The 19,175-nt window shown below is 39.0% G+C and overlaps 1 protein-coding gene and 2 non-coding genes across 8 annotated transcripts in view; 2 read left to right on the plus strand and 1 right to left on the minus strand.

Moving 5' to 3' along the window:
* SGCG (sarcoglycan gamma) overlaps nucleotides 1-19,175 on the minus strand; it is a 136,989-nt gene that overhangs the window by 70,092 nt on the left and 47,722 nt on the right. The window contains exon 1 of one of the 6 annotated variants that reach the window (XM_035542544.2): nucleotides 6,085-6,126. The exons of the other annotated variants lie outside the window; for them this stretch is intronic. The gene's annotated coding sequence lies outside the window, so the exon portion shown is untranslated. Of the gene's footprint in view, nucleotides 1-6,084; nucleotides 6,127-19,175 lie in introns of those variants that run through there. 6 annotated transcript variants of the gene reach the window in all.
* On the plus strand, nucleotides 6,825-6,898 carry TRNAN-GUU (transfer RNA asparagine (anticodon GUU)). Its single transcript has one exon. It is a non-coding gene; the product is annotated as a tRNA-Asn (tRNA).
* Nucleotides 15,843-15,924, plus strand: TRNAS-UGA (transfer RNA serine (anticodon UGA)). The gene has a single exon. It is a non-coding gene; the product is annotated as a tRNA-Ser (tRNA).

Below are 19,175 nucleotides of genomic sequence, written 5' to 3' on the forward strand. Positions count from 1 at the left end.
TAAAGAGAGAAATAAAGAGAGCCTGGAATGACATATTTATATGTATGTATATATATAATATATATACATATATATACACATATATATAATATGTACAAACCTACATGCTTTAGACATAAGTATTTGGTCAAATTAATTCCAACCGGAATGATTTCCAGAAGCATGTAATTTAACAAGAAGACAGGATTCCTTCGATTCCTGTCTTCTTCTGTTCCATTTTTACCCTGTTGTAAAATGTTTATTGTGTGAGTGTGGGGGGGTTATACATAATGTATTATGTACTGCTGTTTAATGAGGCAAGGTTAAAATCCATTATGTATTTCACCAAAAAACCTATGAGTTTTGTGATTGCTTTCAGCCCTTCAGAAATTCCACAGGGGACATCTCCCAGTGCAGCTTTGTTCCCTCCACAAATTATTTTTTCCTGACAGAAAACAGTTCTATTGTTTCTGAGCATTAGTACTGCCGAAAATTGCTTTGGTCCTAGCAAATAGGTAATGCTGGCCTAGACAACTGCCTGCTTTGAAAAATATACAACTTTTCTAGTTAATGTAATAATTTCATCATTTCTAAAAGAATAAGTACCAAGCAATTGAAACTGAAATCCTTTAGGAATTAATACTGTTGGATTTTTTTTTTTTGTTTTTAAGAATAAACAGATTTGGGTTTTTGTGATGACTGATGATATTACCAATTTATACATTCTGGAGCTGAAATTACATAGGAGAATAATCTTAGACCTGCATGGAGAAATCAGAGAGAAATTCTTTTATAGCTTAGTGCTGTTTTACAAAGCTGGGCTGAAAGGAAAAGCCTTAGACAAGGAAATCTTATAGTTGGTTGGTGAAGTCTGACAAAATTCAAGACTCTTAGAAGGTAAACAACAGGTATTTAGTACTATGATGAAGAATATCATTTTTAAATGGAATAACCATAAAACTGAACACTGGTTGTGCAGGAGTACACTAAACAGACACCTAGAAAGAAGTGGTGACTTAGACACTTGGGTGTACACAAGTCAGTTGGAGAACCAAGCAGTTTAAAAAATGAACAATGACTTTGTTAACTATTATCTTTTATACTCTTCTACAAGGAAGCAGCACATTGTGATGAACTACAGAGTAAGAGTGGTCTTGGCAACCTATATTGCTGATAAAATGGTAATTCAATTTCAAAATGAAAATTCTGACATAATTCAAATGGGCGATGAAAGTATGAATTATTTGGATCATGTCAGATGACATTAGCATAATAATGTCAGTCTTCTGTTTAATGGGACGTGGAATTTCTTGGTGTTCCTACACAAGGGCCCACCTGAACAGAAGTTAAATAGGATTACAGTCAAATGTTTGCATACTCCTTATGGATTTTTGTATATGCAGAAATAATTCATGGGATCTAGCTCTACAGTGGTAGGTTGCTATTTGAAAGTATTTTCCAATACTTTTATCTTTTTTACTGGGATTCATTTTTATGTGATTACTTCTTAACCATTTGCTGATTTAAAACAGATACTGAATGGTAATTAGCTGCCAAAAGATTTGTCATAGATTTGAAGTGATGGATATAATGTGTTGATTACCTGGACATTGCTGATATTCTGGTCATGTGAGATTTTCTCATGTTTTCAGAGGTTACTTAAAAGTGCTGCATGTAATGCACAAAATTCATGCCTGTAGGAGTACGTGTATGAACTGCAGATGAAATATCTGTATATTCTTTACACTGTGCTACTAAAGGTGCCCTCTGAAAATGTGTAGCCGTGAAAGAACATTTCCTTGGACCTATTCCACACATTTTTCAAGCAAGATTTGGAAACTGACCTCTGTGATTTACATGATTCAAAGGTCCGGGATTTTTTTATATTAAACCCTAGATATTGAAAGCCTGTCCATCACTAATGCTGCCATTGGTTTCATGTTAGTTTGGACCTCAAGTTCAAAAAGGTATTCTGATAGCTCTGGAATATTCAATTAAGACAGCTGTCTTTTGAAGAAGGAATTTACAAACTTATCAGTAAGCCTGCTTGGGAAAGCAAGCATGAGTATAAACTCGTTAATCCTATTATTTTCAGGAATTATTTATCTGTAATGATTATTGAAACTAAAATACTATTTCGATTAAAATAAGAAATCCCAGGGGTTTTTATTTCAACTGAAAAAAAAAATTATAAATGTGTTTTCAATGTTTTTGTTCGCAAATGGCTGCTGTTTTCTTGAACAAAGTTCTCCTTAATATTTAGTTCAGATCTGTATTACTATAATAATTTATCACACTGTCATAAAGCAACCAATAAAAATAAACAATTAGAAAGCAAATTTTAATTGGTTAATACCATAAACAACTGTAATTCCACTAATAATTATACAATTATTAGCATTTTCTATCTTTGGACTGTTTCTGACTGTACTGTGACTTTCAGCAAAGAGATAAAAAGCATTTGAGATACTTTCTTAAAGTCAGAGTTAAGAAGAAACGGTGAAGTGTCATGAAGAAATTTGCACAACTGATGCTCATGTTATATAGATTCTTTTGAAAAGGAACTTCAGTCGTCAGTACTTCTACTCTTCACTCTTTACATGAAGCATATTCATTCACATGCAAGAAAATTCAGAGTACGTGTGGGGATGAAAGAGGTGATAGAGGGCTAAACTAAAACAGATCAGCAGAAACATCATTTGAATCATTTTAACCTTCCCTGAATTCTTTTGTCATTATAAACGAACTGTAAGCTGAAATAAAACCACCTGTCAACTCAGACAAGTGAGAACTACTTATACAGTCTGCATATAGTACCTTCATGGATCATTATCTTCATTAATGTTTTCATATAATGCATCAGGCTAGAAGGGTGTTATTATATAGTATGAACATCAGAAGTACATTAAGACTCTGACTTCACAATTTGATGGTATTCAGGCACGCAATAAAAGGCACACTTTTGTCTTTGCTGGGGACAGAAGCAGTCCACTGACTAAACAATAGGCAATGGGTGCTGCTGTAGTATTTTTCTACCAGAGGAAAAACAGTTGAGGCAAACCTGTTGTTCAAAGAAAATATGGGAAGGATCAAGAACTTGTGGAATCCATACAGAAAACTTTCAAGTGAAATTCAGACAGGCAGGGATAACGCAAACTCTCATGACCAGATGAAAATGTTCTAATTCAACTTTCCATCATTCCAGTATCATATATTTAATCTTGTACAACTCTGCTTTGCTTAGATTTGCATATTATGTAGTATATTACAGATTGAATTGTAAACTAGTAACATCGGCTAAAAAGAGATGAATCCCTGCAGCGTAATTTGTTGAAACCAGCAGAGAAATTCATATGACCTCGTTAACTATTTGCATACCCCATGGTGCAAATTTACATAATAACCATGAGATGGTCACAATTAACAGCTTTGCACATTTTAAGTACTACTGTAATAGCTGAAAGGTAGTCACAGCATAGGCTGAAGTGGTATATTAGAAATTATTATTTGTCTAATGTCTGTACTATTCAATCTCATTTATAGTATTCATGATACTTCCTTCAGAATTGAAAGACTAAGTAAGCGAAACTACTAGGCAGATGCAACTGAAAAAAAAAGATTTACGTTTCTTCTTTCTTTCTTTCTTTCTTTCTCTTTCTTTCTTTCTTTCTTTCTTTCTTTCTTTCTTTTTTTTTTTTTCAAGTTCTAGACTACTGTTTGGACTCCCATACTGTGCTTTTACATATAACCTACTGGGGTTTTGATTCTTGTTTTCCCCATTTGATACAACTAATGTATTATTATGAATAACTTCCTACTTCTAATAACTTCTCTTGTCCTAATTTTTAGCTCTGCTGGTTTACCTTCTAGGTCCTTCCAATGTCTTTTAAGTATGTATTTACCCTGAGCATCCAATACAATACTTTGAAATAGTCACCATGTAAAAATTTCTTTCCTTTTAACAGGCTGCTTTATGTAGCATCCCTTTTTAAGGTTAAGAACAATGACTGAGATTCTTTGGCTGTGGCCGTTCCATCAAAGTTATTTGCTCCAGCATCAATGTGGCCAGTGTTACAATACTCTCCTTAACAACAAAGAAACCTTGTGCACCGATCAGAATTAAGTCAGGAAATGACTGTGCTTCTTGAGAAAATGCTCCTGAACAGTCATTGATGGGATTGCAAACTGTAGTCTGAATATTGGACCTAACTATGACATTTATACAGAGAAGTAAAAGTAGTTTATTTCTCATATTGTTTTTGATCTACTACAGGTTTCCTAAATATTGATAGTAGGTATAAATTATCACTAAAGGTACTTAACTTGCATCCAAGTTACTTGCTGAACAGCAGGTGCAACTACTTTTGATACAGCATCCTCTGACTAGCATACAGTGCTGGAATTACTGGTGTTATAGCTGCATTTGGAGTCAAGAAATGTGCTACTCTTTTCCATCTTTGTGACAATTCTAGATAGATGTCTCCAACAGATCTGAAAGCTGGCTGTAGTAGTTGGATTTGGTAAGAAAGGAAAATGCATTAAACATCTATATGGAACAGAGTTTAAAATGTGGTTCTGTTGCAGACATAGAGAAATATTTTATTCCTATTCACTTAACTAAGATTCAATGCTTAATGAGATGTTCTCCCTCTAGCAGAAAAATATACTGCATTTCCTAGATCTGAAGAAAGTTTCATTCTACTTAAATGTTACTAACATATATATAGATGAGCAAATGCTGATTTCCAGTTTAATATACCAACTGAAATTTTCTTTAACATGATCTTCACACTCTTAACCCTTCCCCCCCCCCCCCCCCCCCCCACTTCTGGACTGCAATAATGAAGTTTATTGTCTATCCCAAGATGCTGCTTGGTTTAACTAACATACTTGATGATATGCCAAAATTGCCTTTTTTTTTTTTTTGTAGAGAAGGAACTTGTTTCTGTGAATTCTGACTCTACTTGTAACCTGTTTAGGACATTAAGAGGTTAAAAAATAAACAGGTCAGCTAAAATACCATATGCAGAACTTCCCCCACACCCTCCTCTTTCTTCCTCCACACCTAATAGGGGACTATTTTAATTTAAGATGCTCCTACTGTCTTGCAAATTGATCTGAAGAAGATTAAGACACTCCAGCTTGAAGTAACAGTTAAGCATGTAGAAACATTGTGGTGGGGACTCCAGTATCAGTAGTGAGTGTTAAGCCTTGGAGGACTCCTTAGTGTAACCTTCCCTTCCTCTTAAATAAAGGGGGAGGAAACTAGGGATCTACACTTGTCCACTTCCCAACAACAGAACATGCTTATACACTGTTACTGTCTCCTCGTCAGGAATCTCCCACTTGTGCAGCTTCCAGAAATTTTGCAACCTGTTTGCCATTCCATGAATACTTTTAGTAATATTTTAGGGAAATACTGTTTATTGGCCAACCATTCAAAAGAACATCAAGCTAGATGTCATCAGTGGAGCAAATTTTAGAAAACAGAAATTAAGAATTCTTGTCCTAAAGTATTTGCCCAGTATGTGAGAAATCAAAGGGAATTAATGTAGTCCACTCAGACGACGGGAGAAATTCAGGATAATAGTCAAGCCTAGATCCTAAAAAGTTATTTAGCTCAGGATCCAGCAATAGTTTAACTGAAGGTGAATTTCAGTGAACTCCCAAACTTGAAATTGCTTTCAGATCTTCCAGCCTAGGGCAGTCAGATACAATGGGTTCAGAAGCCATCCAAATGCTAATTGTGGCAAGCACATAAAGACTGTCAATTCCAATGCCATAACTTTCATCCATCCTTCACCCCCTCACTTAGTCCACTGCCATCCCTTCCTACATCTCTTTTTTGTATCTGCTACTCAAATGGTGAACAAATCAAGAAGGAAGGAACAAAAAGACTAATTACTAATTAAGAATTCTGCTGAAAAATAAGGAAGTACAATGAGATCAGAGTGTTGCACAGCTTACAGGATAAGAGGGAAAGGCAACTCCCACTGCTCATGCTGGGAAAGGAAGCATGAAGCATAGTGGAGATATTCCATTCCCTTCATAGTGGAGATATACCACAAATTGAGGCCCAAAAGTAAAACACAGTAATTCACTTACATTTATTATTTTAGCTGATAGTACTTCCTGAGTTCTGCACCTCAGCACTACCTGCCAAATAGTAGAATGAATCACAAGAGAATGATCAAATCTGCCTTTTTCATTCCTTTTTCTCATGAATAAAGGGAAATTAGAATGAAGGGAAATAAGAATAAAATATAATTGCAGAAAATGTTACTATTTAAAAAAAATCTTTCTTGGAAGCAGTTATAACCCTATCTTCTGTAATTAAAACATCAAAATCTTCCTGAATGATAAAAAATGCATTATAGACTCAACACCAGTCACCTAACCTCCTTTTATAGAGACATGGGAGGTTTTACCAGATCTACCTTAAATACATCCTTGAGGAGGTGATGAATCATGTCCTGGCCTCTCCATTTTCCATGGAGGGGGCCTAGGTAGCTCTGGCTGTTATCTGTGATTAGTAAGGTGAATTCTGGTCTGCATAGCTACATCCAAACGGGTGAACTGTAATAACTGTGTGCCAAAGAGTCCTGGAAGGTTTCAATTAGTTAAGATTTTTGTAGTTTTCAGTTGCAATGCAGAGTCAGCACTGATGCTACCTTGGCTAAGCTGAATGTCTGTTTACCACCTACCTAAACAAATGTGGTACACATGTATTAGATACAGACCTCCTTTTGACTTCGTAATGAAAAACAAATGATGCTGTTATACCACCAAAGTGTAAGAACAACAGCATGGAATTAAATTAAAAATCAAAGGCTCCAAGTTTCTGTGTCTCTGTGGCGCAATGGGTTAGCGCGTTCGGCTGTTAACCGAAAGGTTGGTGGTTCGAGCCCACCCAGGGACGGGCTGCAAGGTTTCTGGTCGTGATCTTATGGAATGTGAGTCTGACAAATAGCAAAGTAACGACCCTCACCTTTAGAAGAGCCACATTCCAGCTCTTTAAACATTCCATTAGTGGATGAGATCCCCTGGGAAACAGTCCTCAGGGACAGACGAGCTGGTAACTCTTGAAGGACACTTTTCTTAGAGCACAACAGCTGTCCATCCCCGTGCCTAAGAAATCAAGCAGGGAAGGCAGGAAATGGAACAGCTCAGCAAGTACCTGATGGGCAAACTACAGCGTAAGAGAGAAATGCACAGGCAGCGGAAGCAGGGACATGGGGCCTGGGAAGAGCACAGGGATGCTGTCTGCACATGCAGGGATGGGATCAGGAGAGCCAAGGCACAGATGGAACTGAGCTTGGCAAGGGATGCAAAGAATTAAAAAAAGTGATTCTAGAGCTACCTTGCTTAAAAAAGAAAGGCCAAAGAGAGTGTTCCCATCTGACAAACAAGAAGGGAGAACTGGTAACGACAGACATGGAGAAGGCTGAGGTATTCAACAACTGCTTTGCTTCAGTCTCCACTGCCAGTCAGGCTTCCCACAGCTCTCAAGTCCCTGAACCTCTAGGCGGTGGCTGGGGGACCAAAGTCCCTCCCACCACTGTAAGCAAAGAGCAGGTTTGAGACCACCTGATGGAACTGAACAGGTACAAGTCTATGGGGCCCAAAACCGTGCATCCCAGGGTCCTGAGGGAACTGGTTGATGGAGTTGCCAAGCCTCTCTCCATCATGTTTGAAAAGTCCTGGCAGTCAGGTGAAGTCCCTGGTGACTGGAAAAAGGGAAACATCACTCCCATTTTTAGAAAGCGTAGCAAGGAGGACCCAGGGAACTACAGATCAGTAAGCCTCACCTCTGTGCCTGGGAAGATCGTAGTATCATAACATCACAGTATGGTTTGGGCTGAAATGGACCTTAAAGACCATCTAATCCCAATGGCCCTGCCATTGACAGGGACACCTCCCACCAGACCAGGTTGCTTAAAGCCCCATCCAACCTGGCCTCGAACACCTCCAGGTATGGGGCATCCACAGCTTCTCTTTGCAACCTGTGCCAGGGCCTCACCACCCTCATAGCAAAGATCATGGAACAGATCCTCCTGGAAGCAATGTTAAGGCACACGCAAGACAAGGAGATGATCCAAAGTCAGCCAGCCTGGCATTGCCAAGGGTAAATAGTGCCTGACCAATCTGGTGGCCTTCTAAGACGGAGTGTCTGTTTCTGTTGAAAAGGGAACACTGACTGATGTCATCTACCTGGACTTCTGTAAGGCCTTTGACACCATCCCACATGACATCCTGAACTATAAATTGGAGGGAGATGGATTTGATGGGTGGACTGTTCAGTAGATAAGGAATTGGCTTGATGGTCTGTTGTGGTTTAACCCAGCCGGCAGCCAAACACCACACAGCTGTTCGCTCACCCTCCCCCCTCCCTCTCTGGGATGGGGGAGAGAAACGGGAAAGTGAAGCCTGTGAGTTGAGATAAAGACAGTTTATTAAGACAGGAAAATAATAATAACAATAATAATAATGATAATAATGATAATAGTATTAATAATAATAATGTGTATGAAACAAGTGATGCACAATGCAACTGCTCACCACCCGCTGACCGATGCCCAGCCTATCCCCGAGCAGCCGGCCCCCCCCTCCACCCCGGCTAGCCACCCCTATATATTGCTCAGCATGACGTCAGATGGTATGGAATACCCCTTTGGCCAGTTTGGGTCAGCTGTCCTGGGTCTGTCCCCTCCCAGCTCCTGCTGCACCCCCAGCCTGCTTGCTGGCAGGGCAGAGGGAGAAGCTGAAAAGTCCTTGGCTTGGTGTAAGCACTGCTCTGCAACAATTAAAACATCAGCATGTTATCAGCACTCTTCTCATCCTAATCCAAAACATAGCACCCTACCAGCTACTAGGAGGAAAATTAACTCTGTCCTAACTGAAACCAGGACACGGTCGCACCCAGAGAGTTGTGGTCAATGGCTCAACATCTAGGTGGAGGCTGGTGCTGAGTGGTGTTCCTCAGGGGTCTGTCTTGGGACCAATATTGTTTAATATCTTTATCAATGACATAGACAGTGGGATTGAGTGCACCCTCAGCAAGTTTGCAGATGACACCAAGCTGAGTGGTGCAGTTGATACGCCAGAAGGAAGGGATGCCATCCAGAGGGACCTGGACAAGCCTGAAAAGTGGGCCCATGTGAACCTTATGAGGTTCAAGTCTAGGTGCAAGGTGCTGCACCTGGGCTGGGGCAATCCCAGACATGAGTACAGCCTGGGTGAGGAATTCATTGAGAGCAGCCCAGCAGAGAAGGACTTGGGAGTTCTGGTGGATGAAAAGCTCGACATGAGCCAGCAGCGTGTGCCTGCAGCCCAGAAGGCCAACTGCGTCCTGGGCTGCACCAACAGAGGGGTGGGCAGCGGGTGGAGGGAGGGGATTGTGCCCCTCTGCTCTGCCCTCGTGAGGCGCCACCTGGAGTGTTGCGTCCAGGGCTGGGGCCCCCAGCACAAGAAGGATATGGAGCTGTTTGAGCGAGTCCAAAGGAGGGCCACAAAGATGATCAAGGGGCTGGAGCACCTCTCCTGTGAAGAAAGGCTGAGAGAGCTGGGGCTGTTCTGCCTGGAGAAGAGAAGGCTCTGGGGAGACCTAATAGCGGTTTTTCAGTACATAAGGGCACTTATAAAAAAGATGGAGAAAGACTTTTTACACAAGCAGATAGCAATAGGACAAGGGGGAACTGTTTTAAACTTAAAGAGGGGAGATTTGTATTAGACATTAGGAGGAAAATGTTTACTCGGAGGGTGGTGAGGCACTGGAACGCACTGCCCAGAGAAGCTGTGGATGCCCCATCCCTGGAGGTGTTCAAGGCCAGGCTGGATGGGGCTTTGGGCAACCTGGTCTGGTGGAAGGTGTCCCTGGGGGGGTTGGAACTGGGTGGTATTTAAGGTCCCTTCCAACCCAAACCACTCTGTGGTTCTGAATTAAGCCCAGCATTAGAGGAAGCCATTCAAAATATCTTTTCTGACCTTTTATGGCTTTGCTAATAACATGCAACTTCTTCCTGTTTGAAAAGTCAGTCCTAAAAAGCAGGTTGTATTTTAATTTTTACATATAATCATAAAGATCCAATAATAGAAGATACAATATTCATCCATTCTGGAATAAGTTTGTAATTACACAAATAAGGGCCCACTAAGAGTGCTGCATCCAGGTCTGAGGCTCCCAGCACAAGAAGGATGTAGACTTAATAGAGTGGGTCCAGAGGAGAGCCACAAAGATGATCGAGGGGCTAGAGAACCTCTCCTGTGAAAACAGGCTGAGGGAGCTGGGATTGCTCATCCCTGGAGAAGAGAGGGCTCTAAGGAGACTTCATTGTGGCCTTATAGTACTTAAAGATGGCCTATAAAAAAGATGGAGAACAACAAACAACATTTTACACACATAGATATTGATAGGACAAGGTGGAATAGTTTTCAACTGCAAGCAGGAAGCCATTCTATGATTCCAGCCCAAGCCATTCTATGATTCTGTTCTTTAAAGTTAATAAAAATCCTGTCTGTATGGAAAATAAGAAAATAAGTGTTCATTTTGTCTATTGTGTAAAGGGCTTTCTCACTGGAAAGGACAAAACAAAATTAAAACCACAAGGATGACTTGAGGATCTTATGTTTCCACCCCTAATTATCAAATGATAGTCTTTACAGGATTATAAATTACACGGAGAACTGAATACTGCAGCTCTCTTATTCTGATCATTTGATCTTTCCAGGTATCAAAAGGCTTTTCTTCAGGTCAAAGTGGAAGGTTTCCCTTTGGGCTTTTATGCCTTGCAAGTAACACATCTTTACAATGTGATCCAGGTATTAGCAGAAACTGCAAGAAGAGAAACAGACAGAAGATGGCTGGCAAAATTACTGAATTTTTACTATAATCTCTCTGAGGGAGTTTTTTATTTTTTTTCACTGGGATTTTATTGCTTTTATTCAGTAACAGCTAAATGATTTTCTTATTCAGAATAGACATGCACACTACACGGAATTTAGACAAGGCCTTTCTGTTCAGTCTTTATTATGGCAACTCATTGAAAAAGTCTAGCATTGAATTCTTAGGGTACTTTGAAAGCACCTTAATGGGCATAACCCTGAATAAAATAACTAATAATAGAATTATATATTATATACCTTATTATATATAAAGCATAACTCCATATATATAAAACCAAAGAACTGTTTTAGTTACCAGACAAGGTTGTGATATTTACCATCTACAACATATAATTTATGTTTTTACGGTATGTGATGTAACCCAGGCATCCAATTTAAATAATTTTAAAAAATAACTATATTAGGCAGCATAACAATCAATTGAAATCAGAAGTAAAACATGACAATTAGAAGTAGATATATAGTCACACCAACATCTAGGAACACAACTACCCAAGGTCAGACAGTCAACAGCAATAGGAACAACTGGCAACACAACTTGATATGAGAAGTTGATTGATTTCAGCACTTAACAATATCTTTGAAAATATTCTGAAGTTGTAATTACAGAATCATAGAATGGCTCGGATTGGAAGGGACTTCAAAGATCATCTAGTTCCACCCTCCTGACAGGGATGCCACCCACGAGACCAGGCTGCTCAGGGCCTCATCTAACCTGGTCTTGAATACCTCCAGGGATGGGGCATCCACAGTTTCTCTGGGCAACCTGTGCCAGTGCCTCACCACCCTCTGAGTGAAGAACTTCCTCCTAACCTCTAAACTAAATATCCCCTCTTTTAGTTTAGGTAACCATTCCCCCCATCCTGTCATTAATATTACAGGAATATTACATTAATATCATGTAATAATCATGGGGATTAAAATTCAACAAAAATATTTTTTAACCAATTAAGATTCATGGAAATAAAGGTAAAAAAGGAGAAATAAACCAGCATGAACTAAGTACTAGAACATGTTTCTAATGAAAAGATACTTATTAAAATAAATTTGTATCATTGCAAAGTCTTGTAAATTATTAAAGTACTATATAAAAAAATATTGACCCTTCTTTTATTGATCTGTTTTTTCATACATTGATTATATTTCCAATACTGGAGTTTAAACTGTTGTCTTTTGATCTCTGTTCTCTGAGTTTATTACTTTTGTGGTTCTACAATACTTGATACTGAAAATGTTTACTAAATTAATGCAATTTTTTACACAAATCAGCCCTTCAAGCCTTTAAGTACAGAAGAAACAATTCAAGTAGTTTTCCTGTAACAGAATACACTAAATCCCAGAAAACTAGCACTGAAGCAGATGGGAATTTTGTAGTCTAACAGCCAGCAGTTCCTGAACTAGACACAAGATATTCTTTGCCAAGAACACAAATTAGCTCACAAGTAAGTCCTCCTCTAACCTAAAAAACCTGATGTTTAAAAATAGATGAACTAATTACAAACCTATGGAGAAGAGGAAACAGAAATAATTCTTTCCTTGCCAGTCTCCTTACCCCTGCTTGAAGCCAACCATCATAACATCTGTATGGGCTGGAAAGGCAGCACTTTTGTAAATATACTTAGCAGACATTTAACATCGTAATTGCTTTATTATAATTTATAAGTGATAATATGGATGTGACTACTCTGTTTAAGAGAATTATAGAGCTTATAGTGTGGCTGCCAGATAACCTTTTGACTCTTCCACAGGTGCATGTGAATCTACTAGTACGGATCTAGCTCTTAATTTGGATTTTTTTTTGACCTTTACATACTCGACTTTCCTGCCCTTAGAAAGCCCTAGTCTTTCAATTTCTCTTTCATGTAGCTTTCTGCTTTGTTTAAAAACAAACAAAAGCATACACAAAAAAATCACAAAAGAACGAAAAAGAAAAACCAGTATGACATACTATTTACATTGAACTGACTCATCTGCAGAAATCTTTAGATCTAGCACATAGATCTTGGTAAAACTGGTTGCAGTACTGGATGTAGATCCTGTATATGGACCAGCACTAGGGGAGAATCAGATATTTTGGCAGAGCACTTCACTTCCTTCCTAATTTATTTATAGCGGGACAGTGAGAATGCTAAGGAATCCCAGATTCCCTTCTGACCATTGGGTGGTGGGATTGTCTTATTTCTTTGTATTCCAGAAACTGAATCAGCTCTTCCATATAAAGCTATCCTTACCTGTGTTCTTTGTCTTTCCCTTGCCCATGCAATTAACTCTCCATTTCTTACTTATTTTAAACAGACAGTCTCCTCTCTAATCAGCTGCTTCTCCCAGGTTTTGTTGAATCTCCTTCTCCTTCTCTACCTTCTTACAGTCTTAGCATCTTCCTTTTTCCCTTTACACAGTCTCAATTTTCTTTCTCATGTCTTCTCGGATTCTTACCCTTCAGTCTAATTCTCTGACTACTACTCTTAACAGTTGTCCAACTATTCCATGTTTTCAATTATTTATATCTTAATATGCCTCCTCTCCTTTTGTTCTCTTAATCTTTACATTTATTGATAATTCCAACCTTTTTGTCACATCTATTGCTAGCATTTCTTCCAGGTCCTAAACTCTTGGATGACCCGGCTCTCTTCTTGTTTCTTTGAGGAACCCATCTTTGCCTACTGCTTTCCTCTCCTTGTTTGGCTTTTGTTCCCTCTGCCTTAAAATCAAGTCTTCCTCTATCTTCCTTACAGACTCCAGCAGAGGTGGTGAGAGAAAGGTCTCAGCTCTCATATCCAACTTCCAGACCCAAACCTATTGCAGGAAGAACTGTGCTTCATTTCTATATTCCTTAAAGAAGAATAACTAGTCATTCTGTGGTGACTGCACATGAATCTGGTCTGGAGAAAAGTTGTGAGATACCAAAGTACGAGCAGAGCTTAAAAGACTAGCTGAAACATTTATTTCAGGGATGGCAAACTGTCATTTTTGGGGTTAAAAACTGAGGTAAATTCAGACAGACTTTCACAGGGTATAAAATGCGTACTTTGGTACATGTTGTCACCCATTTGCTAACCAAGGACATTTTCTGTGCTAAGAATTTTCATACTTCACATCTAGAATAGTAAACTAGACATGGTTAAGGCATGTACTGTGAACATCCATACTGTCCAACCAATAGCATGCCTCCTGGAATAGTTCAGCCTGTGCCACTGGGCACCCTGCCAGACATGGCTATGGCCACTTCATGGTCTGGTCATAGCACAGATGAGGGCTCCCAGAGGAGCACTCTGTTTTGCTGAGGATGAAAATGAGTTACACAGATGCAAGCTGTGTCATGCCATTTGCCTTCAAAGCTGAGGATTAGCCTTTGCTAGCACGTATGTGGCATACTCAAAAAAAAAAAAGAAAATAAAATTCGGCTCCTTTCAAGTAAACGTTATCCTCATTGTCCACTTAAGCAAACTATTTCTCCCTCATTGGTTTGTGTTAACAAGAGCTTGTGACACCATTTAAATGGTCTTAATTAAATATATTGAACTGAATAGTAAGAAGTTCCATAATAGTAAGCAATAATCATTTTCCTACACGGATTAAATTCAATGGACATTGCACTAACTTTCTTTTGAGGAGATTACCAAGATTATAAAATCCTTGTGTGGTGAACAAGAATGCCATCTGCTACGCAGTTTCAAATATTTGCCTCAGAAAAATGTTCTTGATTTTATAAAAGGGAATAATTCCTCACTTGAAACAGAAAAAGGTTGTCGTCACCTTCTGAGTGTCCAAAGGAAGTGAAATGTTTTGCATCATGTCGTAGCTCCATCAGGATATGTAGCCCAATGAACAATTTGACATTTCATGAAATTCAAATTATTACTCTCGGTAACATATTTTTACACCACAACTCGTGGCACTTGCCAAAGCAATATATTCAGACCTGGAAGAAAGTGTCAGGCAAAAATAAAAAAAAGAGGAAATGTGAGTCTGCCATTCATTTCCAGACTGCTCTATGGAACTATTTCAGTATTCTCACTTATCTATTAAAATCTCTGCTGTCCTCCAGAGAAAATCTCATTCAGTTGGATTTATAGTATCATTAGCAAATCTTGAAACATACAGCAGTTGCCAGACGACTACAGAAAAAATATATTTGTAAGAAATTACCTTTGTTTGTTAAGCAAGACTATGTGACTTTGCATGACAATGGACTAGGAACAAGCCCAAAGTACCTCTGGAAGTCTAAACTCAGGGGACATTGTACTCCTGTTCAAGAACTGTAACTTAAAGCATTCTTCCCTGGTTGCTTGCAAACTTCTGATGGTCTCTGTTTGCCTAGCTTACATTTTACTTATTCCTAAGAGACTGTTCCTTTGAAAAACTCTTGAGCAGGTGATCTTACCTAAAAAAAAAAGGCATCATTTAACCAAGTACAATAAAAAAGGGGTGCATTTTGGCTTAAACTGCCATTATTGCTTTTTTATTTATTCAAAATATCAAGATAGGTTTAATTAGGTATATAACCCTGTGTATCTTCCACTGAAGAAGCTATTCAGGCCTACCTACACTAGCTATTTTGCTCAAACGAGAGGGGCCAAAAAAAAACACCCTAAAAATCCAGTGTCAGACCATGACTCAAGTATGGCAAGGTACATATAAAGTAGTTTATAAAGTCCCTGGTAAGCAGATTTTCTGTCTTTATGTTCTGCTTATCAACCAATATTAACTTAACACCCGACTTATGATTCCCCTGAGTTATCCCACACAGGAATTCTTATATGTTACAAACAGCCATGGGACGGGAACGACTGGCCCTCACTAGCTCTAATCATGAAGCACTTCAGACAAGATATTCAAACAGACAGTACATCTTTTATGATTACAGCAATAATATTCTGAGACAAACTGGGAATCTGTGTTGGCAGGTGTTTCATCTAGAAGGAGTGTTGAGAAACAGCAAACCAGGAAGCCACATTTGAGTCACGGTGGCCGAGTGGTTAAGGCGTTGGACTTGAAATCCGATGGGGTTTCCCCACACAGGTTCGAATCCTGTCCGTGACGTGAGTGCAGTTTTTGGGCTCAGGGTGGCGGCTGCAGTGCTGCTCCCCAGCACAGTCTCTGTGGCACAATCGGTTAGCACGTTCGTCTGGCCGCACCTCGAGTACTGTGTTCAGTTTTGGGCCCCTTGCCACAAGAAGGACACCGAGGTGCTCAAGCGAGTCCAGAGAAGGGCAACGAAGCTGGTGGTGCCTGGTGACAGAACAAGGGGGAATGGGCTAAAGTTGCGCCAGGGGAGGTTTAGGTTGGATATTAGGAAGAACTTCTTTACTGAAAGGGTAGTTAGGCATTGGAATGGGCTGCCCAGGGAAGTGATTGAGTCACCATCCCTGGAGGTCTTTAAGAGACGTTTAGATGTTGAGCTTAGTGATAAGGTTTAGTGGAGGACTTGTTAGTGTTAGGTCAGAGGTTGGACTAGGTGATCTTGGAGGCCTCTTCCAACCTAGATGATTCTGTGATTCTGTGATTTATGCTTACCACTTATCAGTGGTAAGCACTGATCACTGCCATTTTTGTTCCCAGTCATTTGGTCTTGAAATGTCCTTCAGCTAAGTTAAAAAAAAAAAAAGCAGGAGAGTGACAACCCGCACAAGCAAGTGACAGGTGATGACAATCACTGAAGATTTCCCCTAGGAGGGGACCGAGACACCCATCCACTGACCTCACCTATGTTTTTGGAGTTTTGCTGCTTGCTGCATGATCAGACCTAGGGTGTTGCAGAGGGAACACTGAGGCTTATCTGGCCCTTGGGGCTCATTGTGTGGTCAGCAATGATATTCGTAAGGGTGACGCTGAGCATGACCCTGACTATGAACCTCTGGGGGAAAGTGAAGGGCAAAAGGGCCAGCTGCTTTTTCTTTTCAGCCCTCCCAGTCAAAAAGAAAGGTTCATAGAGCAGTGGACACATTCTGCAAGTTAACACCTCGTTGCTCAGCTGGTGTCAGAAGCTGAGCTTTGGCTTTTATGACCACACGAATCTCAGAGGAATGAGAACTGTTTAGAAGAGATGGGATCCATATGACCAAGTAGAGAAAGAGCATTTCTGGTAACTTGTTGAAGGCTTTAATCTAGGTGTACCAGGGGAGTGCTGCTATATCCTTATGAGAAATGAATGCATGGGGGGCAGCATGATGAAGAAGGCTCTGTCCCTTTCTCTATAAAAGCAGCATAACTGGGGCACATCTCCAATGTCTGTACATGAATGAAGACAGCACAGGAAACAAACAACAGCAATTAGAAGTCCATGCACAGTCTTAGAGCAATGACCCCACTGGACTTACAGAAATACACTTGGATAGCCTACATGACCGGAGAGTTGCAATGGATGGATTAGAAGCACTCAGGAGAGAAAGGCTGGGGAGGCATGGTGGAAAAGGGTTGCATTCTGTGCAAAGGGATGAGTCAAATGCATACAGTTTTGCTTTGAAACTGAAAAGGAGACATTCAAGGGTTTATGGGAAAGGATCAAAGGAGACAGATCAAAGGACAAGTGATGTTCTGCTAAGAGTCTGCTATGAAGTTCCTCATCAAGTACTGCAGACGGTTGGACTAGATTAATCTAGGATTCTCCCAGCCTTCACAAATGGCCTTTTATCACCACTAATAATTCACCTATTTCATTCTTGAGTACTTTTAGAGGTCTTCAGTGAATATCTTCTGATTTTGAAACATTACTATGTATTTCATTTATATGTCCCATACAGATAAGATTTTTAATAGTTCTTCCAGTCTGAAATAGATCCCTTGTTGAATACTCCATACAGTGGGGTCCTAGCACAGAAAGTTCTCCAGTTTCTTCCACAAATGAACAGGAACACATATAATTCATTTTTGTGTGCATGTTACATGTTTGCTTCTCTGACTACTCTTTTTACTCTCTGATATCCATTTACCACAAAAAACAACCTGACAAGTTTGGGTGGTTCTCATGTATAAAAATACCACTAAATCCTTTCTCCAGTCCAGTCCTATGTTGGTTGAGAACCTTGAAAAGTTGTGCATTTAGCCTTGTTAAATAATTTTGCATATTAAATGGAGATATAATGCTACTCTGTGAAGCTTTTTTGAATCATAAGTTGGAAATACGTTGAAGAAAAAAGCAATGGAACTAGATGCAGAGGCTAGAAATCCTTGTGTTTTCCCTTCCTAATTTAAGTGATTGATCACAGACAGGATTTTAAAAATATGAAACAAGAATTATTTGACTTTTCATCTAGAAAGCCTTAACTGTGCCTTTTTAACATGTAACTAAACTACAATTTCAAAATTCACTTTCATTTTCAGTTGTGAAGGAAGCAAAATACTTTCTTATTTATACTATGTCTCATTATATATTTTAGATGTCTGCCCTTTTCTGATGAATTTTTAATGTTAATTAACACAAATTGATGTGCTTCTTTTGCACTGAAGTCCTGGACATAAAGGCTTTATTACGTATTTTATTTACACAGGAGAAAACAGATTCATTTAAATGTGTATTAGAAACATAAGGAAATCATCAAATGACACGTACAGCAGAAGCTATTTTTGGTGATGTTGACTTCACATGTTTAGGTAGCAACCGACTCTATGTTTCTTCAGTGACTATGACAAAGCAATAATGCAAAAACACAGAAGATGAAGAACACAGTAAAACGTGTTTTCTTGTGCACTTCTTTTTGATGAATATGCTACTTTCTGGATTAAAACCAACAGGTACGATGTTAGAGTAATAAAATACATAGCTAATCTTTCACTCAGCTGTAAAAATAAATGAAGCATAAACAAAAGCTAGAAGTGCATGTAGAGTATGTATGCATTCCAAAATAAACCAGAGGAAAATCTCTCATTCAACATAACATATACACTTTTTGTATCTCAAAGTAGATATTTTTCATAGGAAATATTTTAACTGAAATGGAAATAAATGGTTATTACTAAAATTCCTAACTTTCCATTGAAGTTGATTTACATCAGTAAATCTAATACTGTGATCTGAAAAGTAAGACTTATAGTTTGCACATTTCTTAATTTTAAAGATCCTACTTTGGGAAAATTGAAAACATTTTCTGTTAGGATCAAAGAACAAGCACATTGCATTCTCCAGAAAGCATGTCTCTAGTTTCTAAAGTCATTCTTTGGATGTATATGGGAAAAACATTCATAGAGCATGTGTATAACTTGTCTTTTTAAATTCAGGTTAAACATGTCCATCGGTTTTATAGTCTGAGATCAGAGAATCAACCCAGAAGATAAAAAAAAAACTTGGAATAAAG

Source organism: Cygnus atratus, chromosome 1 (genome assembly GCF_013377495.2).
Source record: "Cygnus atratus isolate AKBS03 ecotype Queensland, Australia chromosome 1, CAtr_DNAZoo_HiC_assembly, whole genome shotgun sequence".
NCBI classification, from domain to species: Eukaryota; Metazoa; Chordata; class Aves; order Anseriformes; family Anatidae; genus Cygnus; species Cygnus atratus.